We start from the raw sequence: 17,140 nt of genomic DNA on the forward strand, positions 1-17,140 counted from the left end.
CTGGGAAGGTCAGAAGACTCTGGACAGCTTTAGGGAAACACCCTTAAATGAGCACCCAAATAGACTTTTTCCACCTGTCTCTTATCACCAAGCATCTGTTTGTCCAGCCATCGTCATTTTGTGAGAAGACCCTTCTTACTTTGAGATAAAAAGCTCGTGTCCTGGTCCCCTCCTCCACCCAGCCGTTTGCACAGTGCCCACCCCAGTCCTTTCCATTCCTGCCATGCCCAAGAACCGGAAGACAATGCTTTGACCGAGCTGTCCGCGTTCCATCCAGGTTGGCCATTCACCGTTGAGACATAATGGGGCACCATGGAGTGCCAGGACCCACAGAGTTCAAAGTTGCCTCTGTTATCCCCTGTTTAGGTCAAGCAAAGGAGCTCTTGTAATTCAGAGAGCGCCTATACTCAGAGGCATTGGACGGTCTCATTACCATTAATTTTTGCATATTTAACTACAGTTTTTAATTAGATGGTATTTTATTATTCATGCACATAATTTGAGTCCAAGTCGGGCTGCTCTCTTGGAGGAAAGAAAAAAAAAAAGAGGAGGGGGGTTGCAATTCTTGTGAATTGGAAGTTGGTCTCGGCATTCCTTCTTGACTGGTGAGTGAGCATGGCAGACTGTAAGTCTATAATGGTTCTCTTTTAATTTTGCTAATAGCTATCATGTTAGGTACCTTTATAAATTTGTTAAATTCCGAGTGCTGGGAGTTGTCTCTGTATGCGGTAACTGTAAATAGTTTACTCTGTTTGGTTTGCACAGACAAACTGTTTATTCAAGCTCCTTGATGTATTATTAAAATGGGTAATGGGCCCCTGGGAAACTATCTAGTTCTATGCCTTCATTTGCAGAATAAACCATGCGTTGTTTTCATCTTTCCTCATGATTGTTAATGGCACTGATGATGAGATGGGTGGATTTTTTTCCTCCGCTGCCTTTATCAGCTCTGTTTTATTATGCAAGCAAAATGGCCAAGCTGCTGGATTTTGTCTGAGGTTTTCAATTAGTCATTTGACTGAACACATCTGTGCTGGCATCCACCCAGAGCTGGACTGCAGCTATTACCGGTTTACACCTGCTGAACCATGGCCATAAATGCGGATGGGAATAAACCTAAATTGGCCTTTTAGATATGGTTGAAAAGTTGTAATGTTGCAGTGTTTTATAGCGGTGTCAGGAAGGTGTGAACTTTTCCGCCTTTAAGGCCTAAGAACCTGCCACGAAATTCCACTCCACTCAAATGACTCACTTAGAGGTTGGTTATTAATATCTGTTTGCCGTTTTGCAGTCCCGATGACTTAATCGGCTGACGTGAAGTAGATAAGATTATATTTGTATCGCAGCTGGGAATGGTCGAGGTTTAATTGTGTTGGTAAACAGAGCCCAGTGGCTGCTTTGGAATCTCTGCTGATGCCTCGGAATTATTCCTCAGCAGTTTGGAACGTGACTCTTACATCTTCCACTGAAATGAAAATTGCTTCCTGGCAGAGCAGAGGCCTCGGTGCTGGAACTGGAGGTGTGGTATTACTTTAATATTCCGAAGAATCTGTCATTTACAGTGGAGGAGGAAACCGGGGCAAATTTCAGCAAAATCAAATGCAATCTCCTCACTGCTAAGTGCTCGTGTGTTTTAGGAGAGACATTGCTAATTGCTAAATATCTAGAAGTCCCCTTGGTGGGTCCCCAGGAGCCCCAAGGGTCAATAAGCCAGGCTGCTGAGAGCAGTCGCCAGGTCACTGAGAAAAAGATCTCCTTTGGCTCCTAGAGTTCTCCGATGTTTGTGGAAGCAGCAACATTTATGTTGGATCCAACAGGTTCACTGGGGACTGGAATAAAAACATTTCCCTCACTGTGGGAAAATCCTGAACAATGTTTCAGACTTTCAGGATGACAAAAGAGATTGGCATTGCAGCCAGAATGGAAGTGCTGGCCATGACACCATCTCTGCCCCCGAGGGAGTAAGCTTTGTTAGTTTCACTCTGGCCATGTGAATGTATGGCTACCATATCTTACCCCTCATAAGCATCAATGCCTCTGTGCTGAACCCTTAAAATCTGGTTTCTGTGGAAAGACCCTGTTTCTTTATTACCCTTTCCTCTCTATCAGAGGCCACCAGCAATGATTCGTTTCTTTCACCATTTTCCTGACTATGAGATGAGCTTATCTAGTTTGTAAGTAAGGATCCAGTCTTCCACTTGGTTCACACCAGCCAAGTTCATTTCTTTGAGCTTTATTCTTTGTTGTTTGTTTTTACTTTTCCAATGAATCCCTGAGGCAGATCCAAGCCATTGGTAATCCTCAGCATCTCATCCCGTCCCACATTTACTGGTCATATGAGAAAAATCTATGCAATGAACACTATGTAACACATACGATTTTAGGAGATTCACTTGCATTAATCCTTTAAGTCTTCATAACAGCCCTATGAGCAAGGTGATATTATTGTCACTCCCATTTCACAGATGAGGAAACTAAGGCGAAAAGAGATCAAGAAAATTGCCTAAGATCACACTATGAGTAAAGGAAGGAGACAAGATTCATGGCAGGCAGTCGGGGCCAAAACAAACAAACAAAAACTATGTTTCTAACCATTAGGCTACACAGCCACTTAGCATGAGAACGAGTTTCTCAAGCCATGGGTTTGAAATAGCAAGCTGAGATCTTGCTGGAAGAGTTGCGTGGGTTGAAACTCTTTTTTCACCCATACCCCTTATTGGTAGATATTTAGGTTGTCCCAGTTTTTCCAATATTTTAATAACATCTTTTCCATCTCCTTGGGCACACATGGACTTATTTAGAAGTGGATTTGCACAATTATAGGTCATGCACACTTGAATTTTTGCTAGGTGTTGCCAACTCACCCTCCAAATGGTCAAACCAATTTACACACCTACCAGCAGTGTATGGGGAGGAGCTGTTTCCCATACCCTTGCCAACATTTGGATATTATCAAAGTCTTCTAGCTTTGCCAATCCAGATGCATTTTTCAAGGTTGAGATTTTCGGCTGTTTGTGAAACTAAACCTTCAGACTTGCTATCTGTGAAGTTCAGCCTCTGTCTCTCAGCCGCCACCATCCTCACTCCCACCTTCGCATCCAGATAAATAAAGATGCTCTAGGTTCTTTCAGATACTAGTCAAGACACAAAATCTTTTCTCCTCTGGTTGTATAGATGCAATATCAGAATAACTAGTTGTACTGCGGCATTTTTCAGCCTCAAAACTTCACAAATAGCGTGTTGCTAGGAAGCAGTGTGATAATTAAGTGTCCAGGCTCTGGACTTAGACTGCCTGCGGTCAGATTATGTAGCTTACCACTTCCTACCTGTAAGGCCTTGCTAAGCGATCCTATATCTCAGTTTTCTCATCTGTAAAATGGGAATGCCTGTAACACCAGCCTCGTAAAGTTGTTGCGAAGACTAACATTTAAATAAAATATGCACAGCGCTGAGAAAGCTGCCCGGTTTATAGTAAGTGTTGTTTTGTCCACTATAAACTCTATCTAACAACTGGACCTAATGAGCTAGTGAACAGAGAAAATATTACTCTCTCTTGTTTGAGAGAGAGTGATATATTCTCTGTTCACTAGCCTATTAAAAGCATCTTGTTTAAGATTATAGCGTTTGAAATGGTAGGAACTATTATGGTTACGGAGCTCAACTCTTTCTAATAGCCACGAGCCACTTGCCAACAATGGCCATGCCTTTTTCCATTCCCCAGTCCCCAACCCAGTGCTTGGTACCTAGCAGGTGTTTAATAAATGATAGCTAAACGGATGGACAGACAGACAGACACACCATGGTTCATTGGCCTCAGTAGGCAAAATCTGTACTTGTTCAAAATGCAAATGCCCAGGCCCCAGGCTAGACTCACTGGATCAGAATCTCTTGGGTGGGGCCCTGGAATCTGCATTTTGACCGGCTTCCCCCATAATTCTGACATACTAAACCTTTGGGTATAAGACTGGAGATAATCCCGGCTCTAGAGAAAATTATTTCCAGCTCCTGGTACAGTTCCTTCCATATAGTTGCTATTCGATAAATATTGTTGATGCATGAATTAAACGTCTCAGGTGGTAATTAGAGGATTTTCTCACTCGTGAAAATCTCTAGAGTTTCCAGAGATGGAGGCTCTTTTGACCCTTTCAACCACGGTTCTTGTGGTGTGGGTCTCAGAGCCCACATCCCGATACCATGCTGGGCTCAAAAGAGGAAGAGGCCAAGGTCCCCTGTGGCAATCTTACCTCTGCTACTGCTCTTCCAGCTAGCCTAAGGCCATCTGCTGTCACCCAGCACACTGAAATGACTTCCTGCAAATACCTGGGACCTCCAGATTTCACGGGTACCGTCAAGCAGGCTCTAGGGTAAATCGTTTTGAGCCCAAGGTCAAGCGCATCTCAGAAGCCGCTCCATCACTTCCCCTGTCCTCCCCAGACCTCTTCGACTGCGCACTGTGGGCTGCCTGAGCCTCCTGCCGCCTTGCCAGCATCCTCCACTGACAATCACTTTCTCCCTGCGCTGAAGGACCTCTGGTCTCTGGCTTGGTTTTCATCACTGCCATCACTCCTGCTGCCCCTTCTCCATATCCAGCCTGAACCAACACTCCCAGCTCCCCCCAGACCCTGCCTTATTTGGGGGATTTGGGGCTCCCAAGGACTGAGTCCCAGTGTAGGTCATTCTAATGAAAGGAGCAGAGTCCTCCAAACTATAAAGTGCTCCAGACACATTTGAGGATGGATGTTGGCTGGGCTGCATTAATTCTTTTGAAATCACGATGTTGCTTAATAAACATTATTCCCAGTGTTGGAAGAAGCGGTCCTCTCTTGAAGGTGCTTTTTAACATATTGAGGATCTCTGGACTGGGTTCAAATGAATATCAAATGGATGTTTTCAGCGAGAGCTGATGTTTGTGGAGTGCCTTCCAGCGCCAGGCGGAGCGGGGAGCGTTGAGGGTGTACTGACTCCACTGGTTCTTTGCAACAATCCCAGAGGTTCGATATGGATACCAAACCCATTTAACAGAGGAGGAAACTAAGCCAGAGAGTGATGCAATCATTGCTCAGGGTAGGATAGCTAATAGGGAGCAGAGTTGGGCTCAAACCCACACATCTGGCTCCATGCACCACAGGTGACGGTGGAGGCTGTCGCATCCTCGCATGCCCTCGTTCCCTTCTTTCCAAGGTAAACGTGCTCAGAGCAGCAGAGACACAAACAGGGCTGTCCTTGTTGGGAAGGGAGGCCAGACCGGTTGGACTGGCCCAGGTAGAAAATCCCCCAGCCGGTCCCCACGGTGACGGTGACTACAGGGACAGCAGGTCGCCTCACGGAGAGGTTATTTCAGGCCTGCAGCCACCCTTCCTCCAGGCTTGATCTGTGTCGCAGCTCCCCATATGGGCCTCCAGCACTGGGGTGGTCACCTCCTCCCCACTCAGTCCCCAAATTGGGCTGCGCACGCCGGCGTCCGGCGAGACTTCTCCCCATGTGGTAGTTGGGATGTACAGTCCCAGCACATGAAAGCAGGGGGCCCGACAAAGGGAAAGTGAAATTTCCCTTGAGCTATTTGCCCTGGCTGACTAACCCAAACCTTCCTTCTCAGGATGAAGAACAGCTCTGATGCTCTGATGTTCAAAGCATCAAAGGCGGATCCCCTCAGCTGAGCGGTGACACACAGCTGCTCGTCAGAGAGGCCTCGGGAGTTCCCACCCGCACCGTTTCCAAAGCCCAGACCCCCTGACTCCACGCTGCGTCATTAGCAGCCAAGATGCCACGCGTCAGACAAGGGCTACCTGGGCCACATCCGTCCCTCCTCCCCCGTCCATGGTGTCACCCTCTGACCCCCGCCTCTAAAGAGGACACAGACTCTGGCCTTTCCTAACACCCCCTGCGCTGGCCGTGAAGTTCAAAGGCCATGGAAGGAGAGCTTGGAGAAATACAGACCAGCTTCCAGATGGCTGGATAACAGTTTCTAGAAAAAAAAAAAGTCTCGACAGTTTCATCTTTTTTATTTTCTGAGGGCAAAAATGATCCATGTTCACTGTTGACGTTTCAACAATTCAGAAAAGCTTAAAGAGGAAAGTAGTCATGGCTGCAGAGCCCACCGTGGAGGGAGTCCCACCGTTACCTGCTGCTGACAGTGGTTGGCTTAAATAGCCGAGAAACCTCATGCAAACACTTATCCTAACTTGTACCCCCCAGTTTACGTGGCCCTGTGACCTGCTGTCCCCTCCCGAGGAGCGTGGCCACCTTGCCCTCTTAGAGACTTCTTAAAGCCTCTCTCCTAATAAGCCGTCAGTTCTGAACCTCTTCCAATACTTCCCTTAAAATACAAGAGCATCGCTGGCGACAGCGCTGAGCACACTTCAAACTCTGCTTTTAAGTGAAATTGAACACCGAAAAGATGGCTGGCGACCAACTTCAGACAGCCCCGAGCAGCTCTGTGAGACAAGAGCCTCTCTCCACAGTTTGTATAAATCAAAAGCATGACCCCTACCCTCCTTTGTTTTTAGAAATTAATAAAGCTTTTCTAACACGCTGCTTGCCATCCCTAATAGCGAACAGTCAAATCACAGCTTTTATTCCCAGCTCACCACGTCCGGTAAATAGAAGCTTACGGGATAGACGGGGGAATGATAAGCAATTCCCACCGCAGCGAATTCTTAATATATAAATTCATCCGGCAGCAGTATCAACTGGCAAAACCAGGAACAATGGGAAGCAGCCAGGCCTGGCTCTGATGAGGTCAACCATCAAGGTTATCTATATTCAATTACTGGTATCTACAAACTTGCATAGCTGTCAGCTGGTCAGAGCCCAAATGAAAACTCACCATGCACTCAGAAAGCAAATATAGTTTCCGAGGAGAGCCTCAAATTAGCTCTGTGAGTGACTTGGCTTCAAACGCACAGGGGCCATCATCAGCCTTTGGGGACGTTTTGCCGGCAGCGTCTCAATGTCTAAATTTGGGTGTCATCTTATAAATCTCTGTTCCCGAAGTAGGAAAGGACTGGAATTGCTCCTTAACCCTGGGCAACGATAAATTATCTCACTCAACAATAGATAAACTTCAGACACTTTTCCTGTACCAGGGACCTATTGTGAGGTAACTGCTAATCGCCAGCATCTCTCCTCCCCCAGCAGCCCCACTAAAGACCTGTCGGTGGCGAGGAGACACAATAATTTGTTTTGCAGCTCCTCCTCCGGAACCATATATCATGTGTGGAAACAAAGCTCCGCAACAACAGATATGTATCTGTTTCCTTTATCTGAGTTCCTCTTCCCATCAGGGGCGATGCGAGGGGAACACGTTTCCAGTGTGACGCTTCCATAGCCTGGAAAGGAGGACCATCCCCCCTCCCAGACCCTGCTGGAGTTGGGGTAAAGGTCTGGTTCTCTGGGAGGAGAAGAGGCATGTTCTCCGGAAAAGAGGGCTTTCTGTTCACAGCCACTTCTGCCATGGCTTAAGTCACACCTTAAATCAGTTCTTCCTGGCAGGTGCCTTTCAAACCCAGGCTTCGTTTTCAGGTCCCCGTGGAGATTTACTGACTAGGCAAGTCAGGGTTAATCAATGCCTAGGTAATTTCTAGATTAGCCTGGGGAGGCCGTAAATTGTGGGCCTGTTAAGAACTAGATGTCTTTGATTTTATCCTGTGGCCAGAAGCGTTTGGATTGTTGCTCTTTCCCCACCCAGCCCATGCTTGGTCCAGTATCTGCCATTTTCTTGATGCTGGTGATTCCCTTTCCAGTAGCCCCATTCTGATCCCCTCCTGAGGCTGGTATGCCAGCCATGCCCACATGACCACCATCTGAGCTGCAAAATTCAGGACTGTACATTCATAAGTGGAATCTGTCTAGACGAATAAGACCAGGCTTTGGGACAGAGGTAAAAATATGATTACTTTCATAAGAAACTACTTGACATATAGGGAGGAAAAGGCCAGATGGAACAATGTCAGTCCTGACTCTTAATCAGGCCAGGACATGATATGCTCCCACCTCCAACTTGGGCCCCTGAACACACTTAGACAGAGCCAGCATATGTACAGCTGTGCAGGTTGTGTACTGCACAAGAGCTCAGATCTCAGGGGATGCCGTTCACATATTCTTTGTAGATTTCTATATTTGTCATGACAATTTTCTGGCAGATGACAATAATGTGCTTTGTTTAAGCAAATCAGTACAATTTTTGATAGATAGAAGTATCTTGAGAAAGGCAACCTGTCTTTAATTGACACGAAGTCACCACGAGGGATAGTGGCAGTCCTGCCTCAAGGGACACACTTCTTATCCCTGAAACCCACATGGCCACTTATTTCGTGGCTCTCTTTCTACATGTCAGGGAGGAAATTTGTTATAATGAGATGATCTGTTCATGGGTCTGTCTCCTCCCATGAGGATCTCCTTGTCCATCCTTGTAACCTCAGCACAGAGCCCAGTGCCTGGCTCGTGAAAGCACCCAATACTTGCTCGTTGAAAGAATGAATGAATGAAATTCTATATCCTTCAACCCATATACAATGTCTACCACATAGCAGTTTAAAAATGAATTTTTTTGAACCAAACTGATTCCACCTAGGTTTTGGAAACCTCTCTATTTGCCAAATAGAGCGTGAGGATATTAAAAATGGAGGAACGTTTTGATTTTTCTCTTACAACCTGATGCTAAGAGGTTATCCAAAGGAGATGTTTCAGGGGTCAGTGGGGAAGGAGGAGACAGCCACAACCCAGGGGATGGTGGTGATAGACTATGGACAAATGTTTCCTAGTCCTGTCTCAGGATACTGGCACACATTTTCTTAAAGTATGGGAAGTGTGTTAGGGAACAGAAATGACACACTTTACAAGTGGTAAACTCAGTGACCGTGCTGCAACTCCACGCTGAGGATTTTAAGATCAACTCCCCTCAGACAGTCGACGTGGAATTCCTATCAGGGACAGACAACCCCAATGCCTGCTTCTTCTCCTGTCTGGGAAGTACCAAGTCCTGTGACCACCAGGCGCTTCCGTCCCCTTTGAATGTCCTCTTTGGAAACCCTGGGAGCACTTGGCTACATTTCTCATGGGCTCTGGAACATTTGTGATCATGACCATGCAGTCAGCCATGGAGGCAGGATAATTGGGCAATGTTAAAACATAATTATTATTGTATTAGTGCTTTATTTGGTGATTATGAAACAAATGACGGTTCGTAGTGAAAACTAATTCAAAAAAGAACAGAACACTGTAAAGAAGGAAACTACTTGTAATCCTACCTTGCCCCCATCAGAGATTAACATACTGATAAATTGGTCCCTGTCCCTTCAGAGTCTTCCTATGGGATTTGTCTATGGACACCTCTGTTCCCTTAGGCATTATCCATTAAGATAGTAAAAAAAAAAAGATCCATACCATAGTATTGTTTATGTAATATGCTTTTTAAATTTAGTAATATATTGTAAACAATTTTCTTGTCAATATTTTTACCTTATTTTTCAAAATTCCTGGATAGTACTTAGTTATATGAATGAAAGGTCATGCATTTAATCAACTGTGATGGATGGGCATTTCAGTTATTCAATAGATTGAATGTTTATGTCCCTCTCAAATTCATACGTTGAAATCTTACTCCCCATGTGATTGTATTAGGAGACGGGGTCTTTGGGGAGGTGATTAGGTCATCAGGGTGGAGCCCTCATGAATGAGATTAGTGTCCTTATAAAGGAGACCCCAGGGAGCTCCCTTATCCCTTCCACCATGTGAAGACACAGTGAGACGATGGTCATCTATGAACCAGCAAGCAGACCCTCACCAGACACTGAATCCTCCTTCTTCTTGATCTTGGACTTCCCAGCTGCCAGAAATTGTGAGAAATTGGTGTTTAAGCCACCCAGTTTATGGTATGAAATGGTATTTTTTATTATAGCAGCCTAAAAAGACTCAGGAACCTTGTTTTCTTCTTTTTGTTGTTTTTTTATTATCCACAATGCTGTGATGAAATTCTCTATATACATATCTTTGAGCATTTGTCTGCTTATGGAATTTACTTTTCATAGGAAAAAATAAACTCTGCTCTCCAGGGATGGAAATACAGAAACAACATAAGTGGAAGCCCATTTAGTCAATCAAATCACATGTATTAAGCCCCCTTCCAGTAGCCAGTCACCGTGATGAGGATACTGTGGTAAGGTAGACATGAGTCTTGCCTCTAAGAGCTCACCATCTAGTTGGGTAGGAAAAGGAGAAACACAGTACATAGTGGTCGGTAGAACTACTATCAGTAGCGTGGAACTACTGATATGGGCACCCAGAGAGGGGAGTGGAAACTAATCCTGCTCCATGGCGAAGGAAATAGTTGAGCCAAACCCTGAAGAATGGGTAGGTGTTGGCCAGGTCAATAAGGGAGCTGTTGAGAAAGAGATTTCTAAGAAGAGGGAACAGCATTGGCCAGACACGGAGTCCTGACACACTAGCATGGGGGCTGACAAAACCATAGTGGTGAAGAATCAGGCTTTCCATGCTTTAACCACATCTTTGTAATTACTGCCTGGGAGGTCCTAGCACATGCTACCTCAGCTTTGAGAACTTTCGTTTTCATGTGTGCATTGGACGTACAATGGTGTCAGCTCACAGGTACAGGGCAGTTAAGGGCTCAGATGTTGATGCCAGACTGCCCGGTTCACATCCTGACAACGCCAAATTCTAGCTGAGTGTCTTTGGATGATTTCCTTAACCTCTTTATGCCTCATTTTCTCATTTACAGAATGACATTATAATGGTTCCTACTCATAGCTGTCGTGAAGATTAACCAGATGAATGCATTTAAAGCATTTAGGGCAGTGCGTGACATGGTTATTATTTTGGTGGGGATAGAAAAATTGGTTACTGAATGCCTACTCTGATTCAGATTCTAAGTTAAATGCTGATAAGTCCATGATGCCCAGAAAAAATAAAATTCTTGCCTTCATGGGGCTTAGATTCTAGTGAGAGAGGTAGATTCCCCCCACAAACAGAAAAGAGTAAATAATTGTGAGCTGTGATCATTATTATAAAGGAAACAAGTGAGGGATTGAGACAGACATGGGGGATCCACCTGAGACAGGAGGTCAAAGAGAACCCCTCTAAGACCTGAAGGAAGGGAAGGAATGAGCTGTGAGAAGCATGAAGGTGTGGGGAAGATGGAGAGAACACTGGGGCAGAAAGAACAGCATTTACATCACCCGGAGGCAGGAGAGCACTTTGGTAATTCAAAGAGTGGGAAAAGCCAGAGTGACAGGTGGAGAAGTTGGCAGAAATGTGTTTGAAATAAGGCCAGTGACCCAGGCAGAGGCCGCGTACCCCAGCCTTATGCTGTGTTCCAGTTGGGGTTCTATCCAAGTGCAATGGAAGGTACTGAAGGATAATGTAAAGCAGGGCAGAGTCATGATCTGACTTATGTGTTAAGATTATGCTGAATGTTGGGTAGAGAATGGTTTGGGGAGAGTGTATCAGTTATCTAGTGCTATCATTTTGCTGTGTAACAAACTACTCTCCAACTTAGTGCCTTAAAACAATGTTATTTTTGTGGGGGATGAAATATGATTTATCTAGGCTGATCTTGCCTGGACTTGACCATGCAAATGCAATCAACTGGCAGATTGGCTGGGGCTGGCTGATCTAAGGACAGCTTTGGCTGGGATGACTTATCTCTGCGGATAAAGGTAAGATTGGGATAATGGCATTTCTGATGAATGAAAGGTTTTCACAAACAATTCAGTCACAGAACTAAAGAATCTAGAGGATGAAAGGAAGAGAGGGAGGGAGGGAGGGAGGGAGGGAGGGAGGAAGGGAGGGAGGAAGGAAAGTCAAAGCCTCCCTTGAGATAGAAAATCACATTAGGAACAAAAAAGCTAAGAATTCACAATATTTCATCAAAGACATAGCACAGTATCTTCTGTTCACTGAATGCCTGCTATGTGGCAAGTGTTCTACAGACATGAGCTCATTTGAACTCATTTGTACCTTATCAAAACCCTCTCGGTCAGATGACAATACTAATAAGGAGGACACAGTGGCTGACAGGAGTTCAAACCGATGACTGTCAAACTCAAAAGCATACTCCCTCCTCATGGGTAGGGTGGTGGTTGTCATGCTATTAATGGTAGTGATATTAGTGATGGTGGTGGTAGTTATGGTGGTGATAATGGTAATGGCAATGGTGGTGCTGGTCATAGTGGTTCAGTGGTATCCATGGTGGTATTATTAATAGTGGTTTGGTGATGGTGATGATGGTGGAGATGGTGGTTGTGGTGGTGGTGGTCATAGTGGTGCAGTGGTACCAGTGGTGGTATTGGTAATAGTGGTGGTGGTGGTTGGTGATGGTGGTGATGGCAGTGGTCATAGTGGTGATGATGGTAGTGGTGGTGGTCATAGTGGTGCAGTGGTACCAGTGGTGGTATTGGTAATAGTGGTGGTGGTGATGGCGATGGTGGTGGTGGTGGTGATGGCAGTAGTGGAGGAGGATGGAGGTGAAGACTGAATAAAATGAAAGAAGTTAGCTCTACTAAAAGACATACCAGGGAACTGCCATGAAACATAAGCATTTGGACCCAGGAAGACACTAGGAAACTTGCAGCATATCTTGCGTCTGTAAATCATGATTAGGACTAGGGCAAGGCCAGAGTAACCCCCAAGAAAATCACCCTGGCTCGGGGGCCCCGGTTGACATCATCTTTGTTGATTGCTTTTTCTCTACTCCGAAGAAGAACCAGCTCACCTTCTGCCCCACCCAGTAAAGTGGCTCAGTAAATATAATTACTTGCACCACCTAATCAATAGCGGATTACTCCTGGTTCCTGCTTGTTCAATATCAGTGTGTGAGTTCACAGAATCTGGATACTTCCCTCAAGATGCCAATTTCTGCTTAATGTTAGATAAACCACATCTATCAACCCCACGCACTAATGAGATTTTATTGTGTCATTAGTAATACATATCTTAAAAAATATGTTTTCGACTCACATAACGTGAAATATGAGGTTGCAAATATTTGACACTTCCTAGTTATAGAGCCCCCAGATGCCAGCTGAACAACCCCAATCAATGTTGTTTTAAGCAAGCTCAGGAAGTGATTATAGAATGTGAGAGACAACCAACGGCTAGGTGAAGAGAAGCTGTTTCTCCATTGATTTCTCTTTTCTTAAAAAAATTTATTTTATTGAAGTATAGTTAATTTACAGTGTTGTGTTAATTTCTGCTGTACAGCAAAGTGATCCAGTTATATATATGTACACGTTGTTTTTCATATTCTCTTCCATTATGGTTTATCACAGGATGCTGTATATAGTTCCCTGTGCTATACAGTGGGACCTTGTTGTTTATCCATCCTATATATAATAGTTTGCATGTGCTAATCCCAAACTCGCAATCCATCCCTCCCCCACCCCTCCCCTTGGCAACCACAAGTCTGTTCTCTATGCCTGTGAGTCTGTTTCTGTTTCATAGATAAGTTCATTTGTGTCATATTTTAGATTCCACATCCACTGATTTTTCTAAAGGAGAAAGAATTAAAAAGCTGTCTTCAGTCATATTAAGAGGCCTTTTAGCCTCTTGTAACTGGTAGCATTTGTCATCCCCAGAGGAGGTTAGTTCTTTGCTCTGAATTTGGGTCATGAGTTCCAAAGGAACACGGGGTTCTGAGGTCTCCGGGATGCTCTAACATATGAAAACCAGGGCTCAGACTTCTCCATGAAGAGGAAGCAAAGTACACCTTCCTCATTAGAAACACATTGCTGATAGCACGTGGCCGGGATGCCTGCTGGTGAAGTTCATCTGTGCATAGAATAAACATTGGGCAAGCAGCTTGATTCTGAGTGAGGCAGTCTCCACGTCCAATCCCAGACTCCACGTCCAATCCCATCCCTGGGGAAAACCCCAGAGATGTCACTGGACCACAAAACAAAAACAGCTGCAAGGAAAATTAGGACACAAGGAGAAGTACCATGGAGTGATTAACACCCCCAGTTTTCTTGATCAGGAAATTCACATTTATTTTAATTGCCTCACTGTTGTGTTCATTGTATAAAGAATCCAGCTCACTCTTCTTGATTCCCTTGTTAGAAATACTCTCATTTTGGGACAAGGTGATACATCTTCCTGGGATTCCTGGCTCTTAATGAATGACAGACAGAGTCTTCATGAGGAGAGATTGTCTGTAAATGTTTTGTGAGTAATTCACCATAATATTCGACTCTATAGCTCGCTAATTATTTCATTAGCGATATAATAAATAGAGAGTTTCTGAAGCAGAGGGGATCTGTAAATCGGGGTGCCCCATATACTAAGAGAGTGGGAGCATCTGTTCTGGGCGAGCATGAATGGATTTGGGGTTCTCACTCACAGGACGATTTGTATTCAGGCAGGTAGCTCTGTATGTCCCACTATTGGGGCTGACTGTTCAGACATGTGAGTTTATGTGCAGCTAAAGGTCTAAGGGAATATATACATGCACGTATACACACGGAGTATTCAGACATCTCAGATCCACAGCTAGTTCCACACCACTTTATACACGGTTGTGGACAGAAGAGTGAGTGTCATCTCAAGGTCTGTGACTGGGTGTGACATGAGACGTATGTTCCGTGGTTCCCCAGTTCAGCCTTTGCCAGAAACTACAGTTATCTCTCTACAGAGATCAAACAGCTGTTCAGCTTCCCCAAACAGGCCCCTCCATGTGAGCAAAGTCTGGATCGATCTCTTTCTCATACTCTTTCTTCTCTCTTCCCCACCTCCTCTCTCCATCTTTCTCTCAAAACAAAACAACAACAACAAAAATTTTTTTTAACCTACCCATTGGTTTTCTTTCCAATTTCATAATCATTTTCAGAGATTTGCTTAATATAACCTTGACTGGGGTCTAAGGGTCCTTCTATGTTTGAGTTGCTATGATTCTAGAATTTTCTCCCTTTTTGATTTTATTTTTTTGATAAACATTGCATTTTTTTAATTCCCAAAGGGTGGTCCAGCCTCCACCCTCTTCTCCTGAATGGTTATGACCTTTTTTATCCTTTTTCAAAGTATGTTTTTTTCTACTGACTGTTTCGTTGATTCTAGAAATATCGGTTGCAGCCTGGTAGCTATCATTTCAAACAAGAGCCATTCTTCCTGAGACGTGGCAGAAAGGAGAACAGTGTGTAAGCCGCTAATTGTGTGTAACAAAGGAGAGACACAAGACCGTTTGTTTGTATTTATATTTGCAGAAAGGAAACTTTTGGAGGGGTGTTGAGGGAGACTTTTCACCAAATATTTTGTACGTTTGGATTTTTGAGTTATGGGACTATTCAAAAAATTAATGATTGTAAATTTAAAAACAAACAAACAAAAACTAATTGACTTGGGTTATTCAGTTGGCCTTTGAGGGTTGTTATGACCATACAGGATACTTTGTCAAAGATAGGCAAAATTTTTAAAAATGGGTCAGTATGTTTGGTGTTCTGCTCAACTCACGAATTAACTGGGGGAGTTGACAGTGACTGGTTGGCTTAGAGTTGGGTAGACAAAGCCTGAGACAAACCCACAAGAGATCGTCTGGGATAATATTTTGTAAGTATGCGGGCAGGTGGGAGAAGGTGCAGTGTGTGTTGAGAAAACTACAAGATGCCTGCTTCTGAAAATAGCACTTAGGACTGAAAATTGGGGGAACTGAGGCAAGGCACTGAGAGGGCAGATTTTCAAGGGGTAGCAATTTTCTCGTTACCCTCAATTGTGATAAAATATTTCCAGAAGCTGGTATGGATCAGGAAAGACACTCTTTCAACCAGAAGTCGAAGGTCGTCCATTCCACTCCTGGACACTGAGGGCCACTGTCGCCGGTGTCCAGGAGAGGGTGCTCGCCAAAGGCAGAATTTAGTTGAAATGATGGATCCTTCTGAACTCCAACTATAGACCAAGCAGCCATTAACCAAAGACAGCCATCCCCTCTGCTCATTTTCTTTCCAACTATTTTTCCACACTCATCCAAAACACTACCCTCTAGCCTCCCATTTTTCTTCCTGAATCCCACGTGGAAAAGAGACGGAGATTAGGGAAGGCATACAACCCGTGTTTTTCTTCCTTTCTTCTTTCTTAAAGCAAAGGTTCAAAAACATATCTCGGTCTAAAAACAGCACCATTATTGATCCACTTTATTTTGGATGGCTGCAATAAACACCTGGGCAAGGAAGGGGGAGGTGGAGAAAGTAAAAACAAAACAGTGGATTCATTGGCCAGAGACGGTGTTTATGTGTAAGTGATACTAAAACTAAGCTGGGTAACTCAATAGTAAAATGGGCAGGGTTTAGGGCTGTTGCCATTAAGAAAATAACACTAATACAAGACACATGTGGGTGCTGGCCGGGACACATCCCCAGAGCTCCCGCGCAGCCCGAACCGGGGATCAAGGCTGAGAGTTCAACTCCAGCTCACAACCTCTGCTGTGATCCCAGGTCAGAATCTGGTAATGTAATTTTCTGCCAGAATGGGGGAATCCATGTGTTCCCAATGACACATCAGGAGGTTTTGTTTTGATCTGTTAGATCATGGAATCATTGACCTTTAAAGTTCTGAGATTTTTAAGTTTTGCCTGGTCCTTTCTCAAAGAAGTAACCCAGAGAGGTTAAGTCACTTACCCAAGTTCACACAGTGAATCTGTAGCAGAAGCAAGACCAGCCCCTAGATATTAACAGCTGTTTTGCAATCAATGTGGCCAAGGAGATAAGTTGGACCACACATCACCTCTACTTAAGCGACATACTTGGTCTGGGTGTCGCTCTAATTCTGAGAGGTTGTCATAGTATGTGCTCATATACCAAAGCACCGCGCCATAAACCAAGAACAGGAATAGAACAATTGAAGTATTAATGGAGATCCCGCAGCCTGCAATTGCCGCCTCCTTTCTGAAGTCTCGTCTCTTTTTATTTTGTTCATATTTGGGGGTGTCAGCTTGAAGGTCACCAATGAGAGAGACTCTCCCTAACCTCCCAAACCCAAGTTGTCGACCCTCCACCACTCATCTTCTAGCATCTTCTTTGTTTGTTTCTTTCACTGAAATTAATCCTGTCTGTTCAGCTGTTTCCTCACGTCTTGTCTTTTTCTCTTTTTAGAATGTGAGATCTGTGCGGGCAGGGATTCCCATTTTGCTCAACGCCATATG

Source organism: Stenella coeruleoalba (genome assembly GCF_951394435.1).
Source record: "Stenella coeruleoalba genome assembly, chromosome: 20".
NCBI lineage: Eukaryota > Metazoa > Chordata > Mammalia > Artiodactyla > Delphinidae > Stenella > Stenella coeruleoalba.